This window comes from Pseudorca crassidens, chromosome 4 (assembly GCF_039906515.1).
Source record: "Pseudorca crassidens isolate mPseCra1 chromosome 4, mPseCra1.hap1, whole genome shotgun sequence".
NCBI classification, from domain to species: domain Eukaryota; kingdom Metazoa; phylum Chordata; class Mammalia; order Artiodactyla; family Delphinidae; genus Pseudorca; species Pseudorca crassidens.
Genome location: NC_090299.1, coordinates 64,321,161 through 64,338,613, shown reverse-complemented (window position 1 = coordinate 64,338,613; position 17,453 = coordinate 64,321,161). Strand labels below are relative to the sequence as shown.

The following is a 17,453-nucleotide window of genomic DNA, read 5'->3' as shown; positions in this document are numbered from 1 at the left end:
ATCTCATGCAGACATCCATCAGAACACTTCCTTTGGGTTTATCAACCCCAAAGTGCTTACCTTGTAAGATTAAATTTGAAAACCTCCCAGTGAACTGTTCAGTGTTCCATTTCCCATGAAGCTTTACTAGCCTGGCCCGTGAGTATGTGTGTGTGTGCGCACGGGTGGGCGTAATCAGGAAGTAGAAGAGTGAGACTCACACTTGCTATTTTGTTTGTTTTTTTGGGGGCTGCACCATGCATCCTGTGGGATTTTAGTTCCCCAACTAGGGATTGAACCCGGGCTGTTGGCAGTGAGAGTGTGGAGTCCTAACCACTGGACCACCAGGGAATTCCCCACACTTGCTATTTTTCTAAAATAAGGTCCCAGGAAACTTTACGATCACAGAGTCAACTGTCAGTAGGCAAACTATGTCCCTTCCTTTTTGCATCATGGGGCACAGAAAGAGATAGAGGGCTTTCTTTCTCTATCACATGCAAAATCTGTTACCCCATCTCCTCATTTTAATGATATTCTCCTGGCAGAATTCCAGTGTCTTCTCGACTATGAGTCATCACCGCTACTTGTGCATAGAATTGAATGTTCCGGGTTCCTCATTTTGAAGCAGGACAGCAGTTCAGAAGCATCTGATAAGATCCCCACAGCACAGTTCTTGATCTGGGATCATCCAGAGGCCCAGCTCAGGGGAGCCCTCCCCACAGGGAGATGGCAAAGGAAGCAGCTTCCCAATCAATCAGCAGTAGCTGCCATCCCTGCCAATAAGGAGCCCCTGCAAGAAAGTCTGACGCGTGGGCTTTCCGACCAGCTGGCACAGCGGGCACAGCATGTCTCCTTCGGGGGTCAACCTTACCAGAAGGTACCCGACTCCACAGGGGACATCGGGGTAATGGGAAGTCCCGTCCCGACTGCACATCCCTCCCACCACTGAAACAGCCCTTTCTCCAGAGGCTCAGTGCTTTGTTGAAACGCGAATATCCTTGGAAGATAAAGCCCTTTTTACCCTTTCCACGTTTATACGAATGTGCTTCAAGTCTCTCTCTATCCTCAAAGCCAGTTTCGATTGGAGGAGGAGAAAGTTTCACCAAAAAACAAAAACTGTATACAAAGAGAGGTAAGGCATTGGGCATTAATCCCATCTAAATCCAGGCCCCTGCTAAACTAGAATAGCACTAGGGGCCTATCGGTCTCCTGTATTGTCTGTGGATTGATAATCTGAAGGGTCACTGATCTGAATTGTCAATAATACCATTCATGTGCTCATTCCTCCAATATGTACTACACTCTGACTACATGCTGGGCACTATACTAAATGTTGCAGGGGGACTAGAGAAAGCTGAAGAATTCTAATCCATCTCAAAGTCAAGTGTCCAACGTGTGGATTTATAACACTGGGTTCATAACACTGATCATGACTAAGGTATTAAGGAAGTACTCGGTGTTTATTCACTGCATTTGCTACTCACCCCACAGTGCTGTGATATACCATTAGCCCTGAGAAGTATCATTATTCTCAATTTACAGATAATTTTTTTTTTTTTTGGCCGTGCCACGCGGCTTCCAGGATTTTAGTTCCGCAACCAGGGATGGCACCCGGGGCTATGGCAGTGAAGCGCCAAGTCCTAACCACTGGACCACCAGGGAATTCCCTCCGTTTACAGATAAATTGATCAATGTCCAGGGGGTAAAGTCTGTGATCTCCAAATTTGAGCATCATCAAAATTAGAGGTTGTTTAAAACGTTTTCCTGGGCCCCTCATGGGGACATACACATTCAGTAGGTCTGGGAAGAACCAGAGAAGCTATTTTTAAAGTACTAGGATGACTCAGAAGCATAGTCAAATTGGAGAAACAATGTTACACATCTAAGCACAGCTTTCTCAGACAGCTTTACATCTGACCTTCACAATCTGGGTAGTAAGAATTATTATATTATTATCCCCAACTTACATGTGAAGCAGCTTCAGCACAAACACACAAAAAGACAATCGCCCCCCACCCCCTAAAAAAACAAAACAAAACAAATTCTCTCTTTCTCCATTTTCTTTCCTTCTTTTTCATCTGTTGCAAACAAAGCAATGGAACTACCATAACGGATCATCTCATAAACAATCATTTATGACATCGCTCTTTGCAAAGTCTCTTCTGGTCTTTGTACAGTACTATCTACAGAAGAGTAATCAAACAACTTGCTATGAATCTAAATAAAACTACCCCCAGACATCAACCAGTGTCTTTCTTCATACTTCATTTTGCCATTAAAAATAATCAACATTAAAGATACTTAAGAGACATAACAACTGTATAATGGATGGACTTTGTTTAAATATTGAATTAAATAAGTCAATTATGAAAAGGTATGTTTGAGACAATCAGGTAGATACGATTATAGATTGGGTATTAGAAAGTTCCAAGGCATTACTGCTAATTTTGTTAGGTGGGCTAATGGCCACATGGTAGTGTAAGAAAATATTCTCGATTTCAGAGATGCATAGCATATGTGGGTAAAGTGACATGATGTCTAGAATTTACTTTAAAGTACTTCAGCAAAGGGGGAAGAAGATGAAACAAATATGGCAGTATCTTGACAGTTGCTGGATTTGGGTGATGAGCTTATGGGAACTTTTAGATGTGTTTGAAATTTTTATAATAATACAATTTTTTAAAAAAATCAATACCTTCACTTCTCCAAGTGCCATTTTCCCCTTGTAAAGGCAAGTTGTCAACTCTTATTAAAATAGCGTGTCAGTAAGCTATTCCCTTCACATCTATTTTTTCTTATTTGTTCTTTAAAAAGGGTTTTTATTTTTTAAACTAATAGCCATGGAACATACTTATACTAAATATTTCTTTGTTTATCTGAAACTCAATATCTAACTAGTATCCTAGTTTTTTATTTGCTAGATCTGGCAACCCTAGACAAGGGGGAAAAGCCCTAATCAGGAGTCAGGATATTTGAGTTCAATTTCATCTCTGTCATTGGCCTCATAACCAGGAGTAACTACTCACCTCTAGGTGCTTCCTTCATCACGCATAAGACAGGAGGGTTTCATTCTGGCTCAAAATATTATGAAATGTAGATACTACTCTTATTCCAACTCCTTGGATAGAAAATACCTTTTAAATAAGTATTCCTAAGTGACTTCTTCTCTTCAGGGGAATGCTGAGAGGGAAATTCAAAAAAGCAAAGACATATTGCCCCCAAAACATCAGGCTGATAAACCAAGCCATCGACAGCACCATTTATTGAGTGCCTACACGGTGCCAAATCCTGAAGCAAGCACTTTTATTTCTTTTTATTTTTATTCATTTATTTTTTTTTGCGGTACGCAGGCCTCTCACTGTTGTGACCTCTCCTGCAGCGGAGCACAGGCTCCGGACGCGCAGGCTCAGCGGTCGTGGCTCACGGGCCCAGCCGCTCCACGGCATGTGGGATCTTCCCGGACCGGGGCACGAACCCGTGTCCCCTGCATTGGCAGGCGGACTCTCAACCACTATGCCACCAGGGAAGCCCAAGCACTTTTATATATGACCTAATTTTATCCTCACAACTATCCCACAAGGTAAATAATACTATCCCCCTTTTGCAGATGTGATGACTGAGATCCAGAGAAATTAATAACTTAACCCTGGTTAACTCCAAAGCCCTGAGCTTTACACCACACCTCCATGCTTCCAATTCTCTCATGCAGAGAGGATCAGGAAATGGAAGGCAGAACTGAGCTAGTGGATGGTTTCTAGCTCCTAAATCAAGCCTTTAGGTTTGTCTCTTGTGAGTGAATCCCCATGGTGCTGTGCTGGGTTATTAATGTTAAAACACAAATAGTTTACAGTGGGTGTTAGAACTGCAAAGAAAGCAAAATGTCCAACTACTTACTGGCTCTCATTTTATCTATTGATATTTATCGATTTTATCTATTATTTAACCAGCTTTTATTAATTGCTTCCTAGATGCACAGCACTACACTGGTCATTGTGAGAGATTCCCTGGTCTCCTGGAATTTAGCCTATTGTGGAGATAAGATATAAATGCTTGAGTCAGGCAACTAACAACTAAAGACATTAGGTACACTTAATTACTTAGGTACACCAAAGAGTGAAACAGATCAGAAACACAATAGGATTTTAAAAGGAAGGGAATCATTAAAAACAAACAAACAGGGCTTCCCTGGTAGCGCAGTGGTTGAGAGTCCGCCTGCTGATGTAGGGGACACGGGTTCGTGCCCCAGTCTGGGAAGATCCCACATGCCGCGGAGCGGCTGGGCCCGTGAGCCATGGACGCTGAGTCTGCGCGTCCGGAGCCTGTGCTCCACAGCGGGAGAGGCCACAACAGTGAGAGGCCCGCGTACCGCAAAAAAACAAAACAAAAACCAAAATAAACAAACAAGCAAAAGCCGAAAAAACAAAAAAGGAAAAACAAAAAAAAGAAAAAAGGATGGAGGTACACATGGGCTGAGGGCACTGAAAAGAACTTGCGAAGAAGTAAGACTTAAACTAGGCTGTGAGGGGAAGGATTTGAAAAGGTTGGAGACAAAGGAAAAGGTCTTCTAGGCAAGTGGAACCACCTAAGGACTCCCAGAGAAAGTTACCTAGAATAGAGTCTCGAGGCGAAAGGAGTTGGAAAGGTAACAAGAGAGGGATTGGCATGCGCAAAAGCACAGAGGACTGTGACCAAAGATGTGTTTAGGGACCAAGTAGATCAGTGTGCCTAGACCCCAGACCAGAGTTGAAGATGTGGTAGGAAATGTGAATGAGAAGGTAGACCTTGTACCTGTAAGGAATTGGAAGCTACTGATGGCTTTTGAGTGGGGAAATATGTTCAAATTAATGTCTGGGTGTAATTGGTCCAGCTTTAAAACAATGTTAGGTAAAACACTGTTTGTTTCATTCAATACACAAAATATATATACTGAGGGCCTAGTGTACTAATATACAAAAATGAATAGAACACAGTTCCTACTCTTGAGAAATTTACAATCCAATGAGAGACCACCAATTACAAGATAATGTAAGTTGTTCCTCAATTTAATTTATGACATTATCTGTGGCAGGCATTGTTAGTTTTCTACTCAATATCCAAGCCTCTCTTTGTCATTAATAATATAATCCAATTTTGTTTGTAGGACTTTGTGCAAAGCCTTAGGCAATGGATCATTCTTGGCCTATGCCACTGTTTCTCAACCTTTTTTTCATTATCATCCACCTCAGAGCATTTTTAGACACCTTTTCCCTAATCACCCCACTCATGACATTTTAATGCCATAAATATACTCTACGTCTGTTTATGTATTGTATGCGTACCTGTGCTACATACCTAAGAAGAGTAATATCTTTTTTTCTGCCTCTCTTCCCCACCAATAAACAATTCTCCCCCTTAGGGATTATCATCACCATCCCATCTACCCTCACCCCATCCCTACCCTAACTGAATTCCTCCCTTTGCTTCCCTGTCGGGAATGCATGGTCTAAGGCCATTATATAACAATTCTACTTCCTGTTTCCTCACCCTCCTCACAGCTGGCCTGGCCACGTAACCCAGTCCTAGCAATGACGTGAAGGTTGATATCTGTTTAGGAGATCTCTGGGAAAATTCTTGCTTTCCTAGAAAAAGCAACAGCCATTGCCAGATCAGCTTCCTTTCCACCTCCACCCAATTCTACACCTCTCGATGGAGGCACAAGGCTCAAAGCTGCAGCAGCCATCTTGCAACTATGATGAAAGACGTGAGAACTGCAAAGGCAGTATCACTGAGCCACTGAACCAGTGGCAGAACGCAGATCTCCAGACTTCTTATGTGGGAATCCAGATTTTTTGTAAGTGACCATTAGGTATTGTATAAGTTGCAACTGAAACATTGCTAACTGATATGTTGTCTGTCTCATGAACCATAGCTTGTCTGACATGACCATGAATTATTGTTAAACCAAAGCCAGAGAGAAACACAAACAAAAGCAAAAACATGTGATCAGGAATATTACACAAGCAAACAGGAGATTTCACTCATGTTTAAAAGGAAAATGCTTTCCTTCACTAAACTAATCAACTTTTCAAATAATCGTAAAGTATTCCAACTAATATTTAGCATTTGAAACTAACAAACTTTAAGATACTTGATATTACTGTGTAGAAAAACGGTCATAAAAGGCTACGAGATAATTTTCCTACTTTATACCAAATGAATGATTTGCCTAGTAGGTATGTGTTTCAAAATATTTGAAAGTCAGTTATTTCTAAATTAAATATTTAAGATGCATAAGGAATATGTGCCTCTTAAAGGATCCCTTTGGGAATCTTTTCACATGTTAAAATTTTTTAGATAATCCTCTATATTCATCATTCAAATATTTTATATTTTACTTAAATTCTGATACTAGCTAAAGCTAATTCTCTCTTATTTTAAAAATATAAACCAAACCTATTTAATAACTCCAACATCTCTCATTAAAAGTGATTTTCAAGGTTCAAGATAAAAGAAACTCAAAATGCCTTTAAACCTAAAGATCTGCTAAATCTTAAAAGATAAAATTTAATTATAGGCTTAGGGCTTTCAAGCATTAGGTTTTCTTCAAAATATCAAAATTATTCTCACATCAAAATCATTTTACTAGTTTCACTATTAACCTCACACCATAAATTGACTTTCTTTTAATAAGGATTTTTTACCTTTTTTATTATAAAAGTAATATATGCAAATCACAGAAAATACATGAAAAATTAGAATCATTTTAAAATCATACGTAATCTTATTATACACTAGATGATAACTTTTAACATATTGGTTTATCTACCTTCATATTCTGAACTCATGTATAAAAATATATAGGCCTTTTTAAACAAAAATATGTAATTTTGTACTCAAATTTTTTTCTCACATATTAAACATTCTTCAAAAAATACCTTAATGAATATTTAATAGGAATATAATTTATTTAATCATGCCTTTCATTTTAAATGATTTTTAGGTTTTTCTATTATAAAAAAATCATTGTGTTAAAAAGCTTTGCTTTTATAATAAAACACTTATTGTTTTCTTAGGACTAATTCTTAGAAGCAGTCACAGTATATGAACATTTTAAGGCTATTGCTTCATACTGCCCAGTTACTTGCAATTTTTCTGAAAATAAGCCTTTCTATAGCCATCTAAAGTAATTTAAAATAATAATTTAGAACAAAGCTTATTATGTGGTGAGCAGAAGGGTTCATTCAACTCTTTTTTCCTGACTGGTGATATTATTTATAAATTGTACTTCAGCCAATATTTTATAGGAAAAGGAAAAACTTGATAATAATTGAAAAGTTCTTGATCAAACTCTAAAAGACTATGAAGGCAAGTGAATTTGCTATGTTATTTATTCTGCATTTTAGTAATTAATTTGTTAAAGATCTAGCATTTAAGAATCGTTAAGCACTCTCAAAATTGGCAAAAGAAACAAGAAGTAATTATAATTGGTAGATAAAATAATGAGCTACATACCTGTTGAGAAATAAAACCAGTCATGACCAAATACATAAAGGAAGTAGCACTAACGTTTAAACTCCAAACAGCGTGAATGAATGTAGGAAAGAATTTTAAATATGATCACTTCAGCCCTCTAAAGAAAGGAATGGTAAATCAGAGGAAGCTTTAAGGTAATATAACTTCTTAAGGTTGGCTGGTCACAGGTCAGAAAAAAAAATTGAACATCAGCTTAAGCTAAAAATGCTGGTGACTTTTTTCATGAGTACAATTGCACAATCTAGTTTCTAAACTGAAAACCACAAGAGTCTAGCCCCTGTTGGAAGAGAAACTTTTGGTTTTCCTTCCATATCTATGTGTGTTGGGTCTTTCCTGGATGACATGTCAAATGGGTAGCCCTTGGGGAAATCCAAAACCCTTGGTTTGGGTTTTGAACTTTTGGTCCAAGTTTTACACAGAACTCCCCTGCCACCATGACAAAACTGTCCATGTATTTTCATGGCTCTAGAATTTAATAGAAACTTTGCCACAATCTACATCTTGAAATCATTTTTCCTGAGATGTAGAGGATGAAAAGGAAAAAAAGATAGCTATGGGACTCAGAAAAGATACCATAGTTGCTTGCCCTTCATTAATTCAAGTGATCCATTTAAGCATCAGCTGTATTTCTCTTATATTAAGATTAAGCTCCTTTCTATAGATTCTGCACATTTTGAAGGGAAAGCACTAACATGATGGTGTTTTTAATAAAAAGTTAAATACTCATAAATAAAATGTATACACGTATATTTAGGTTAAAAGGCATATGCCACATTTTGTTACAATGAACATGTATTGCTATTATATTTTTAAAGTCAACATTATTGCAGATATTTCTCTGATATTACCAGATATTCTGTGTATAGGAAGAGTGACAGTATCATTTTAGTAAACGTAGGAAGTTGTGGTACTGTCAACATGTAAGGTTTTTCTGCCTTTTCCCCTCCTATTTCCTGTATATACGTCCAACACCCTCTTCTACTCCCTTATTATAGCCAGAGAAAGAGAGAGCGAGAAAGAAAGACTGTCATCGTAAATTACAGCAAGTTACTGTCCAAAGTTATTGGAGTTTGAGGAAAATCAGGTTTTATCCCCAAAATGTATACCAAAGGGGATTTCTAGACCCTTTAAGGGTTTCTGCAGCTGATGACAGTGGTTTGACATCATTTAAATTTGAATCCAAATATATGGCTCTCCTTTTCCTTGTTAGAAGGACTAATCCCAGGCATTCTTATACTTCTCAATCATGGCTGAAATCATTTTCAGCTCCAGATTGGAACAAAGACAGGCAGGATTTTTTGTGGCAACTGAGAAAAAGATTTATGATAAGATATGTGTATTTAGAAGTGCTCAAGAAGGCAGAAGTTAGAATAGCACTGGTGAAAGCAAAGGAAAAGCAGGGATCCTGCCCAAAAGAAAGGAGCCTCTGAAAGAAAGGAAAAGCCTCAAGGAAGAGATACAAGATACATGCCAGTCAGTTCCCCACAACAGCAACTAGTTTGCTAGACATAATGTCGAAGCAGGGGAAGCAATCTCCAGGAGACAAGGGGCTGGAGAGTTTGCCACTGGTCTTTGGTGTACATGGAATATTTCTGTTCTGTGGGCTATAACTGAGGATTCTATGATGCAGTGTTATTATTTAAATGCATTAAATGTATTAAAATACACAGAATACATTGAAAAATACATTGAATACATTGAACTGAAATTGGCAGGAGACCTAGTCATGGGTGTACAATAATTTAAATGGTTGTAGAAGTTGAGGCGCACTAATTACTTGAATATATTTGTTACAGATTTTCCTTTTCTACCTCAAAGAAAGATGTATAATTCTTACACTATGCCAGACCAAGAGAAGCCTGACTCATATTTCACAATTTTTTTTATCCTGTTGCACATACTTTTTCTCTGGAGAGTTGAAGACTGGGTGCATTTCCCCTCCCCATCCTGTATCTCCCCCACTCCATCAACATGACAGATTTGGGACAAATCTTCACACCCTGCCTGAGCCCCTATCAACATCTAAGTGGATAGATTAACACAGGCATGAACTTTCAGCCGAAAAAACCCAGGTCCCCAAACTGCAAATCAAGTACCCACTAACAGAAGATGGTCAACTGGGCTTCTGTGGTCTAAAGGCTACACAGGAAAAGTACTATCTCCAAAGTCATCAGGGCCCAAACAGATGTTCAGCTTCAGATAGGAAAACCAGCATTTAACACTCAGAAGCGATCACATTACACACAGGCCTTTCCCCTCTAAAAGCAGCCTGGCTGGGTATCCAATACTGAATACCACTCACTATACTCTGGGGTTAGCCAGACTGGTATTTACAAACTGCCTGCATTTCTTGTGCCAAGTAGGTACCACATGACAGTAAATAAGACATTAAAATAGAATCTTAGAGATGTTTTCCCAGATGGCTACTGATCCTGGCTTCACATGAGAGAATTCAGAATTAAGGACGTAGAACATTAGTCATATATACTCTGAAGAGAACAAGCTCTAGCTCTGCATGTTTACCGAACTTGAGGATCCAGTGCTATAAAATTACACATGTACCTGCCATGTTGTCCTCATTTTAGCCATCAACTGGAGAGTCAACTTTTCTCTTTAGCAGCTAAATCCAACATCAACAATAACCAGCACTTTCTCAATTTCTGCAATGCCCTCTCTGCTATACTGACAGCCTCTCAGGCAGGATTTCTTAATATGAGGCCTCTGGACTACAGATTGTCCATGGATACACTCTAGAGGATCCCTGAATCTCCTAAAAGTGTATGACAAATGTGCATGTTCTTGTACGTGTTCTTTTTCTTGGGGATACGGTCTTTGGTTCTCATCAGATTCTCAAAGGAATTTATGACCAAAAAAGTGATTAGGAAATACTGCTCTAAAGTGTAAGCCAATTAGTCCATGAAACACCCTGTAAAGTAGGGAAAAGGACAGTCAGCAGGCAAGGCAGAAGGAGGTCTGACTTCAGGTGCCAGACCCTTGCATATCCAACAGACCCTGACTCCAAGGCTAAGGGTTGTTGATTTGTCCTTGTTTTATCATGTCATGTCCCAAGAGACTACTGCCCCGACAGGGAATGTGAAATCCTTTTTAAAGTTAAACAACTTTCAGTGTAAAGTTGAAAGAACCCAAGATATTAAAGGCGATTTGAGAGCTTATTACTGTCACTAAAGTTCTAAAGCCAGGTGAAGTCGATAATCTCAGTGCCATGGCTTCTGCTACTGCCATGTCATTTACTTTCAATATGTTTATTTTGTGATACGTACACTGTTGTTATGGCACACGTCTGATTGTTATTACTACTTTGAGTGCTACAGTTCTGTATATAAAGTACTGCATTTCATTAAAAATGAGGCTTTCTTTCCTTCTTTAATGTGATATTATCATACACTAAGGCCCGAATGTTTTCTGAACATAGCACCGCGTATTCTACTCAGGTTTATTGTTGATTACCACCTCCCAATGATTTGAAATAGAATATTCATGGGTCCTAGACTCTCCCTTTAACCATTTTTCTCTGTGCTTCCCCTTGTAGTTCCCCTGTTCACAGTTACTTTCAGCTGGTCCAAATGCCTGACAAAACTTACTTAACTACAGAAGGGAATTTTATGGCACGAACTATATTCCCCTTTAAGGAGTATCCTAAGAAGAGTCTCCAGTTTTTAGTTTGTTTCTATAGATTTAACAGAATAACTTGTCCCTTCTGGGCTGTCTCTGTTGTCCTACCTCTTTTACATCATAAGCCCTTCGATCCTAAGCCTCAGGGTAACAGGTTCACCCCCGACACACACAGGTACACACACTGAGATTCGAGAACGCATGATTTAGAAGAATCATTTTCTTTCTGCTTGGAGCCCTATTGTTTTGGGATCTAAATGGAACTATTTTCACATCCATGTGGTTCACCTCTGAGATCAGCATCTCCCTGTCTCTTCCCAAGAAATGTTCTCTCCTCTCTCTCCGGCCTTCGACGGTAGCTTTTCTCTGGGCTCTTTCTCAATCTCCACCGACTGCGTTAGCAAATCCTCCGTAGGCAGCCAGTCACTTCTTTCTTCCTGAGCTGCCCTAATGAAACCTACTTAGCATTCACCACTCCAGACTGCCTAGATCCTAACTCCCTTTACAATACCCTGCCCTGCCCAGGGTTCACAGTACACATCTGCAGGTCAAAAGCGAGCCCCCTCTGGTCCACAGATCTTCCCCTTAGCCTTCCCCTTAAATATTAAAACTACTTAAGACCACTTATTTACAGGCTTTCTCCATAGTTTTTAATGCACACACACCACTTCTACAATACATGAAGTAAAAAAAAATTCTACTATTTCACCATTCTACCACACCAAATGCTTTATTTTTTTATGCTCACATTTAAATCTCATTCATAACGAAACCAGAATGTAAGTGAAAATTGTAATCCTGATTTTCTAATTTAACACCGTATCAAATATATTTTCATAACTACTGTTAATTATGACCGTTAATGACCGTAAAATATTCCACACAGTTAGTGCTGCCAGATCGCTTTTGCTTAATATTTAGGTTATTTTCAGATTTTTCTGTTATAATAACAATACAGTGAACATGTTCATGCATGTTATTTTTTTTCCTTCTTTGAATTATTTATTTAGAATAAATTCCCAGAGGTAGAATTAATGGATCAAAGCATTTCATTTTTTAGAAAAATTTTTTGTATTGTGACCACACTGCACAGCATGCAGGATGGTTCCCCAACCAGGGATCGAACCCAGGCCTCTGCAGTGAAAGCTCTGAATCCTAACCACTAGGCCACCAGGGAACTTCCTGGTATGAGCATTTTAATGGCTCTTGACACATTTTGCCAAGTTGCCATGATTGTATTTTACACACTTCCTCGGTGTTATTCTAGTAAATGTTTATTCAACAGGCTTTCCTCAAAAAAAAAAGAAAAAAATTGTGGAGAGCCTGGTTGACAGTGTTTGCCAATTTTTGTGGTGTAAATACTCATGCCATGGCCAGTTTCACTGAATACAAAGTTGGAAAGAGATACTTAATAGCACATCATTGTATAATATTCCTATCACACAGGTAAATTGGAGTAGATAACTTCAAAAGCACAGATGACAGTAAAAATATGGTAAATAATCAGGAGTAATGAGTGTTGAGTATTACCTTTATTTTTAATATAATTTACTTAACTGTGATTTACAGAATTTAATTTTCTTTTTTTTTGCGGTACACGGGCCTCTCACTGTTGTGGCCTCTCGCGTTGTGGAGCACAGGCTCCGGACGCGCAGGCTCAGTGGCCATGGCTCACGGGCCCAGCCGCTCCGTGGCATGTGGGATCTTCCCGGACCGGGGCACGAACCCGTGTCCCCTGCATCGGCAGGCGGACTCTCAACCACTGCGCCACCAGGGAAGCCCAGAATTTAATTTTTAATAGTGACTGTGTTTAACAACTGGCTTGTAAAATTTCTGGAAATATCACAATCAGCTCTTGTAAGCAAGTGCAGTCTCCCGCACACCACAGTGTGTATCTCACTTGATATTTTGCAAAAGCACGTCTTTTTTTTTTCCATTGGAGCCATTGAAAATTCACCTGATTCTCTCTGTGCCACAAGCAATAACCATGCTTTTAGGTTAGCAGATTATGATAATGCATAATGAATAAAACAAAAAGATGGAGCAGGAGGTCTATCTGGGTCAATTCATTCTGCCCACCCTCCTCCAATAGGGATAATGCTCTCTTCATGCATTCATCTTACTAGTGTCTTTCCATGGGTCACCTGTTAAAAACTACTCAATCATTTATTTTCTCAGACAATGACTGAATGGATGATTATACATAGTTCTCATGGGAAATGACATGAAAACCATATTCATGTTACTTAACCACTCTCTTTGTTGGTTTTCTTTTCTATGAAATGGGGAAGAGGTCACTGCTGACTGCAGATTTACAAGAAACTAAGTTTAGTGATAAGAAGACTTCAACTTATGATCTAAGAAATTGAGCATTCTGTAATGCTTTGAAATTTTATTCCAAAAGTAATTCATCAGTATTCTGTTTTACTGGAAAAGAGAAATGGGAGAGTAATTTGGTACTTTCTCACGTGAAAGTAAATTCCTTTCTTTGGGCTTTCCCTGAGTGAGACTGAACTGTCTCTACATGTCTATAACACTTCAGAATTTTTTAAGTGGTGCCCTACATTTGCATGTTAAAATGTAAAAATGGTTGACAAAGACTCTAAACATGCTCATATCCTTGACCAAATCATCCCACTCCCAGAAATTCTCCTAAGAAATAAATTCAAAACAAAGGAAAATGCTTTTGTGTGACGATATTATTCACAATAGAGGGAAGATCATTTTACCCCATTTCAACACTTACTCAACTTACCATCTCAGTGCTGGGGGCCCTGGTAGGAGAGCTCTGGATCAATGGCTCCCAAAAGTTCACCCACAGAACAACTGTCTCCAAGTCACCTGGGGGAAAAAAAAATTGTATTTTTATCACACAGATTCCTGGACCCCACTCCAGGGTTGGGGTGTGAGGCATGAGAATTGCTATTTTTGAAAAACTTCCCAAAGGGTTTTCATGTCCAGCCAGCTTGAGGAACTATGATTCCAGGCCAGAACCAGACAAATCAAACTGTCTCTGAACAATGGTCGAAATCCGGGAACAGTATGACAACTTCTTATGTGAGGCATCAAGAAGTTGCTCGGGGCATTCAAGCAGCTGTTGGAGTCAAATGACTTAAGAGCCTCAGCGGAGGAGCCTTAATTCTGGCACCTTCCATGGCCCCCTATTCACCCTTTCCACCTCTGACTGCCCCACCCCTTCACTGCCCAGCCCAGCGCTCAATACTGCCAGGCTGCCTTCCAGCACGATCCACTTTGGCATCCCATCCTGACTTGTGTCCGCCCGTTTCCATACACAAAGCCCCCAAAATTTCCTCCCTTAGGATATTAGTGGGGATCTAGAAAGAAAAACAGTATTATGATTTGACCAAAGTAATCTGTATGTATAATTGAGAATCCCCTGCATAACGACCATACCGGCCATATTTGCATTTTTAAAGGGCACTTACTAACTCAAAAGAATCTCTGATCTGGAGAGCGGTACAGGAAAGCAGGATGCTTTTTAATGTTGGCTTTCATCCAGACCCAAGCATCGAGAACTCAAACAAGCACTCTGGGCACTCATTGTCAAAATGGTCCCAATTCCTAAATAGAAGTGGATTTTTAGCTGTGCCTTGTTAGCACTAAAATTAAAAGGTATCATAAAATAAATAATTTAATTTAAACTGGCCAAGGAAGAAGAGTCACCCACTCGCCTCTAATTCCAAGTACTCTATAATACCATCCCGTGCATTCAGAGAGCATCAGCCACAGATGCCCACAAATAACACAGCAGTCACTCAGAGAGTTGTCCTTTAAGTCTGAGAATTTGCTATGGAAAGGCTTAAAAAAATCAGTTCCTAATCTTGTTTCCCTTTTATCATATTCATTATCGCTATAAAACATCTAACCCTGTACTTAGTCTATTCTTGGTGCTCAAAAAATATTAATTCCCAGCCTCTACTTATCACCCCCACTTTCCTTTTAAAGGAATACTGGCATTTAAAAAGTTACCTTAGAGAGATCTTGCTCTCGAGCCAGGGACCATGCCGTCCTCATTCTACTGTCCCCAGCCTTGATAAGAATCATAATAGCTACATTTACTGAGAGTTTATTTTATTCCAGACACTAGGCTAAATGCTTTACATATTTTTATCTCTTTTATCCCTACAACAACCCTCTGAAGTAGATATTTTCATTTATTGTTAGAGCTACTTTACAGAATTTTTTTTAATATGAGGATTGAAGAAGTTGAATAACATGTCCGAGGTTCTCATGAATCAGAAGCAACAGCACCAGGATTCAAAGTCTGGGTTTGTATTCACCATACTGTGCTTTTGCTGTTATGTGGATGCAGATATTTCAGAGTCCAGGAAAAAAAGTGCTCGGAATCTTTAGGAAAAGGGCAGCAGCATATCCACAACATCTCATTCAGACATGCAAAGGGAGTAGCGTATAGTCCATGGGATTTGGGATCTGACTTTTGAAGAATGGAGACTTGCTTGTAACTGGTCAACCAACTTGTCCTCCCAAGAGGAAGGCCACTTGAATTACCAGATGATTGAAGGGCCTCCTTAACAAGTAGTAACCAGAAATGGAGGTCTTACAGGTACCTTAAACCACACAAACCTTTCTCTGCATAAATAATGTACTCGGGGAAAACAGTAGAGGGAGGGCAAGTGGAGGATCACAGATGCGGAGATGCAAGAAACAGCTCCAGGCATGAAGGGGCAAGGATCTCATGTGGAATTCTGTTGGAGCTGCGAGAGCTGAGAAAGAGGCGCCCACAGGCATAAGAAGACTAGACAACCACGGAATGGTGTAGTCTTTTCTCTTCAGCAGCCTCTCAATGTCCCCCATAACCTGTCTACACCTTAATTTTCCAAGCTTATTTCCTGCCAATGTGTAAAACAAACTTTCATCTTTTCTCAGGTCAATTTCCTCAGCTGGGCTGGTCATCTTCTAGTCAGTCTCACTGTTGTACCTTTGCCCACACAGTCCATCCAGTGTGAATCAAACTTCTCCTTCTCCATCTACTAAAATCTCTTATCTTTCCATGGCCCATGTCTTTCAGACTACTCCAGCTTACCCACAAATCTCGTTCTCAGAACTCCTATAACTCTTACAGCCTGTGGCCATGCATCCATCCCTTAATTCCCATCTTGCACTGCTTCCTGAATTTTAGTTCTGACCACGTCTACTGGATCCTTCAAAATAGAGAATTCTTTACATTTCTCTTATATCCTTCACGGCACCAGCTTAGAATCAATAAGTGATTATCAACTACTTGTTGTTTACTTGAATATTTCAATGCCAGCTTTAATTTAATAAAGAACCCCAAACCAGTGATTTCCCAAACTTTATTTAGTTACAACGCAGGCTACCAACTGGTGCCTCACAGCATGTCTCCAAATCAAACCACCTCAAAAACTAAATTTAATTTAATTTAAAAATATGTACTTATATATCAAATATCACTTTTAGAAAAAGAGGACTTTAGCATTGGGAATAGGTGAAACCCACAAGCTAGGAATTCCAGATATGAATCGACATCATTTGGATTTTTGCTCTGTTTCTTTTTTGAATTAGAAAATTTGAAAACTCGTATTTGCACAACTTAGAGGATATTTGGATTTACTTCATCAAACACTGGGTGATATTTAAACTACCCAAATATTTGAGCTCAGTCATTGCCAATCAAAAGCATATGAATTCTCTAGGAGAATACCTGGAAAACCAAAAAGCCAACTATGATAACTTTTAATGTTTCAAAAACTATATGTACCTTGTTAGACTTGGGCAGGGGTCGGGGGTAGTTGGATATCAGAGCAATTCCCCTTGCCCACGTAATGTGGTTCCATACTTCACAACAGGTAGAACAGGGAAATCACTCTGTTGAGCCTATTGTAAAAGCTAAAGAAAGTCAGAGAGATTTCTTTTAACACTGAAGAAATATGTTTAAAGAAGTAAAACTCTTACCTGTTGTAGAATGACGAAGAAATTTCTTGACACCAAAATGACTGACTCCACAAGTCAAATGTGTTCGGCGCAGGTAAGTAAAAACAAAAGCCGCCCAAGCCCTTTCACTGCTATGATTTCCTTCTAGGATCAATCTTTTCTTCCTCCCCAAGAATATAACTGTTTCACACTGGAAGAGCTAAAATTTTGAGAGTTGGGCTGGTGTAGAATCCAACCCAAGATGGTTGGGTTTAGTGTGCGTGGTGACTGAGGCAGCAGAAACAATCCAAATGTGACAAAAGAGATTAGCAAGTTCCTGTGCATAAGTCAATTTCCTGTAGCTGGCTTCTCCGAAGAGAGGGTTTCATTTGATGTGTGTATATGTGTGTGCACGT

General features: G+C 39.3%; 1 protein-coding gene across 2 annotated transcripts in view; it reads right to left on the bottom strand.

The window, feature by feature from the left end:
- RHOH (ras homolog family member H) overlaps positions 1 to 17,217 on the bottom strand; it is a 36,918-nt gene extending 19,701 nt beyond the window's left edge. The window contains exons 1-2 of one of the 2 annotated variants that reach the window (XM_067734686.1): positions 17,080 to 17,217; positions 13,880 to 13,965 (exon numbers count right to left, since the gene is read on the bottom strand). The gene's annotated coding sequence lies outside the window, so the exon portion shown is untranslated. Of the gene's footprint in view, positions 1 to 7,470; positions 7,586 to 13,879; positions 13,966 to 17,079 lie in introns of those variants that run through there. The other variant, XM_067734687.1, reaches the window with a different exon arrangement.
- Between the last annotated feature and the right edge of the window lie 236 nt (positions 17,218 to 17,453).